Source organism: Photinus pyralis, unplaced genomic scaffold, assembly GCF_008802855.1.
Source record: "Photinus pyralis isolate 1611_PpyrPB1 unplaced genomic scaffold, Ppyr1.3 Ppyr1.4_LG2, whole genome shotgun sequence".
NCBI lineage: Eukaryota > Metazoa > Arthropoda > Insecta > Coleoptera > Lampyridae > Photinus > Photinus pyralis.
The window spans coordinates 48,811,612-48,816,334 of record NW_022170403.1 but is presented as its reverse complement, the minus strand read 5'-3'; the positions used below and the strand labels follow the sequence as shown (position 1 = coordinate 48,816,334).

General features: G+C 38.6%; 1 long non-coding RNA gene across 1 annotated transcript; it reads right to left on the bottom strand.

The window, feature by feature from the left end:
- Window positions 1–3,373: 3,373 nt before the first annotated feature.
- On the bottom strand, window positions 3,374–3,973 carry LOC116164120. Its single transcript, XR_004143812.1, has 3 exons — window positions 3,717–3,973; window positions 3,535–3,668; window positions 3,374–3,484 (listed from the first exon to the last, which is right to left on the bottom strand). It is a non-coding gene; the product is annotated as an uncharacterized LOC116164120 (long non-coding RNA).
- Window positions 3,974–4,723: the final 750 nt, after the last annotated feature.

Below are 4,723 nucleotides of genomic sequence, written 5' to 3'. Positions count from 1 at the left end.
GGTCAATTCTCGAATGAGAGGCGCGCGCGGTGGAGATCAAAAACGCGGAGTTGCGCGTCTTCGGGGGTGGGGGATACAAGCGACGGGTGGACGACGACGGTAAAACCACTTTGTTCTGCTTACTTGAGGCCATTGCCGAGTTTTAGGGCGAGGAAAATTTTAAAAATGTTAGTAATTATTGCAGGCTCTCGCCTTTGCTTTATCTGTTAGCTATCAATCGCTCTATTTATAATTAAAACATACTTCGTTCAATCAACCCATTTGTGAAAAGTTCATTTGGGCTATTAATTAATTAGACAGATTTTCCTGTCAGAAATCACAAACAGGTGGTGTATTGCTAATGACCTTTTATCGAGTAAACAACTTATAACGCCCGCCGCCGCGCCGTGCCGTTGCGATATTCTTTGTTTGCGATTTTCCACTTTGCCCGTTCGTCCACGTAACGTAAAATTTTACGCACCTAAACTAATGTTCAATGGGTTTTTTGTACTGCACTCATAAAAATTAAATTTCCCCTGATCTTTGAACAATTCTCTCGTGGTCTTTTACAGATGCTTCACAGTTTCCTTTGCAAGGAATTAGATTTCGTATAGAGTAAGAGTACCTATGGTGTAATAATATTGAGGTGAAATGCAAATGCACCATTTCATTGCTAAGGTGACCAATTTCAAATAAATATTTATATGGCATGGTAATCTCAAGTGGATAAACACCTTGAGTTGAAATTACTCTTCAATCGCTAAAATGTTCAAAGTAGGATTTTCTTATCGTCTGAACTTTTCTTGACCGGCGTTAAGTCTGGGCGACAATTTTGAGATCTTCTTCTAACGGCAAATCTTGAGACAATAATTTGGTCATTTTGGTGACAAAGTGTTTTTATGGTAATTGGACCCTACTAAATCCTATTTTGCCTGTAAACACTTCTGAATCCGGTTGCTAAAGCCCCAAATCAACATGGCGGTCAAAATAGCGGATAAAACTCACTATAAGATCTTTTTCCTGTTGTAAACAAAAATATGATCATGGTGCATACTATTTGTGACTATTTTATAAAAAAATGTGTAGCAAAAAAAATCAAAATTTAACCCTGACATTTTTTAAAATTTAAACCTGGCACAATTTTTATAGGTTATACACAGAAAAATAAGGTCTTTAAAATATTTTCATAAAAATTTTAGGCTGCTATTGGAAAAAAAAAGTTCGATGCCGTTGCGGCGCTCCAAAATTTTTCAAAAATCCGGCTCGTTATTTTTCGTTTCCGTATGCCCAATATAGGTACATATCCAAAGTTTTAACAAAATCCGTCGAACCGTTATCTACCCCGGAAAATTGCTAACGTACCTACGCACGTACATACACACAAACGGTAATGGTTATTTGCAGGGCCGAATTACCCATTCGGCACACTAGGCAGGTGCCTGGCCTAGGTCCCGGGAAGGATGGGGGCCCGGAAAAATTAAGGACACGTAACGTAACGTGTGAGATTTTAAAGTACACGACACAACAATTTTACACTATATAGGTAGGGATAGGTACAGGCCGTACAGGTACTTTTTGCTTTATTTCTTTACATTAAAAATTTGCGCTATATTTATATACTATATTAAATAAACTAGAGTGCGGATAAAAATGCATTCATTTTTATATAATAAGCGCTTATTATATGCATCAAAACGGGCAAAAAAGCTGAAAAAAAGGCAAAGTAAGCAAACAAATGCACAATCAACCATCCACACAAAAAAACCTTTATTCCTCAACATATTAGGATGAAACTATCTCTAATTAGGTATCGGAAAAACAATTAACAATTACCTATGTATTTCTCCAAATTTGCAATTAAAAAATTTAGACTTTAGATTTAGATTTATAGACATAGATGGCTTTCACTTTTGGCATATTTTTGACCCGGTTAATTGAATTAATATTTAGAAGGAGCTACGAACGGTTTAACGTATATGCGAAAAAGTACACAACTGTGCTGGAACACGAGTTATTATAATTTATGAAAAGGGGCCCGAAAATTTTATTGTGCCTAGGGCCCGGACAAACCTTATTTCGGCCCTGGTTATTTGTACAACTATAAGGGAAGAAAATGAAGTTTTTCAACTCGAGTTCAAAGTTTGACACATGAGCGTAGCAAATGTGTCAATTGAACGCAGTGGCGTAACTACAATGTCTCAAAGGTACGCAATGAGGACGGGCCCCGACCTAAAAGGGGGGCCCCGGCAAAAATGTACAAAAAATGTAATTTTTATATAAAAAATACTGAAAAAAATTGAAAATTTCCCGAACTCCTTCAATGTTACGTTTGTGTTAATTATTTACATAGTTTGCGTTACTAAAGGAACAGATAACATTGTTCACAGGCGGTAAATAGGTACCCATATGTGAAAAATTCGGACCAATATCTACAACATACAAAATTAACAATCCGAGGAAGTAACTATTGAATTTAAATCATCATATCATATCATTTAAACCTGACCTTAATTTAATTCGAAATTTGATATGCTCAAAAGTAGCCAGCTCAAAGAGATTTAAAAGCAACTCCACCCGTTTCCCATTTGTGAAACATAAAATTCCGAAGTCTCTTACATAAAGTACCTTCATGAAACACTAATTAGCGGGACCTTCTGCAGTCCAGAAGATATCTGAAGGTCCTGAATACGGTAACCTTAAACTGAATTTGTATTTCGAGATGAATGCGACTAAGTACTTTTAACACTCTAGCATTTACCTCTGCATGGACGAAACAGTTACCGTCATTCAAACAAGGCGGATTCATACACAAAGAATAGAAATCGCTAATCAAACTTAATAACTAAATGAGTTTAAATGTATCTCCAGCGGTGTCTGTAGATACGGCACCTGTACTTATCGTTTGAAATTTTGAAAGCAGACATCTCAGAATGGACGAAAATACCATAGTGGAACCTCCAAGAGAAAAGCAAAAAACGAACGTTGAACAGCGAAGAAATAAGTTCAGAGTTAAGCAACGTGTGTGAGGAAACGAAATTAAGGGTGAGGAAATAATCTGCCCAAACCAGTAAATGAGATTTCCCCCAGATATTTCCACTTAATTTCGCCCCTCCTAATCGTCTTCCCCACCAGATCTCCAAGCTATATATACCTGTGTCAGTCCAGTGTTTGTAACTTTTGCTTCTACCTTTACCAGTGCCTTTTGCTATTAACCAGCCTTATTTACCTGTCATTGATTACTGCACCTTTAACCGTCGTTCCATTTCCTGTAAAACCGTTGTTAACCTGCACCCCCTGTCGTTCCTTGTGTTGAGTGTGTTGCCGTTAGCCCTAGGGGGTTAATCGTAATTAGCCGTCGAGGTGAGTGAGTGTTTATAGTGTCATTAAAACAACAATCTTTCAACCCTTTATTAAAACGTGCAAGCCGTTACCTCTATTACTCTGACCAGTTCCCAATTCCCCGAGTAATTCCAGTTCCTAGGTGTACTCCCTAGCGAACGGGTTACTACAACAAGTATTCCTCAAGATTACCAGCTACTCTCCGTATGTTCCTACCTGTCCGTGTCTTCAAAACAAAATCGGAGCGTGACTCCTGGTTTTAAACGAAGTACACCTCCGTAGTATCTTCCCGTCGCCCCGTCCTGCCTAACCTGGGGCACAGTGCTCCCGCCTACGTTAACCATAAGGGGCTGAAAGCCGTCACGTGAAAGGTTAGTTGTTACAGTTCGAACACTCACCCCGCAGGTTCTGTTGGTTACCCCGTTCGGGTGGCGCAGCCCTCAATCCCGCATCAATTAATTTGTTACATTCTAGACAGCACTGCACGTGGAAATTAACCTACCGTCCGACACGAAAACGGCATTGACAGCAAACCAGCTGACACGCTGGGGCCAGATAACTACCGGCAGATGGCAGTACTCCCCAAGTAAATACGAGGACTGCTCCGGAAATCTTTTATATTATTTTATTTTGTATATATATATTTTTATTTCTATTTAGACAATACACTTTTACTTTTCTTTGCTCGCCAATTATTTCCCGACGCTACCCGAGGCTGTGGGCAAAAGCCGGAACGTACCCAGGGTTGCTCACAATTGTTGAAAACGATCTTTTCCATAATATAAAAGTAATTAATGGCCCGATGTTGATAAATTTAGGGTGAATTTCCGGGTTTTGAGGGACTTAGGAAGAAGGCAAACTACCTGTCATTTATGAAACTAAGAAGATATTGATTATTGAATTTAAAAAAATCCTTCGAGGGGGCTGTTAAAAAAAATGTTCCTTCCTCAATATTTCACAATAATCGATCATTATGAATAATCGCCGCCCGTAACATACGCAAGAGCGAGTTTATTAAACAAACGCAGAGAGTGGCAGTAGACCAACTTGGGCAACAAGGCTGGCGTGTCTGTTATCGTTGATTAGATTATAGAGACGAAAAAGAGCATATTTTGACAGCAAGAAATGAACCACTTTTGTAACCAAATTAACGGTATGCAAACCAACATTACAGCAATACCGCAAAATCTATAAGCGTTATAACTTCTTCATGCAGATGAGCAATGAGATCCTTAAAATTCAGAAACTTTTTCCTAGATTGTGTAACTTTATTTTAATTCCTCATAAGCATTACTTGCGGTAACGGGCGATCAAAAAAATGAGTTGCTGTCGAGCCGCCTTTGGAAGTTCAAAGTTTAAAATACGATTTTCCATGTAAACAAAAAGTTCCAAAGGTTGACTCGGA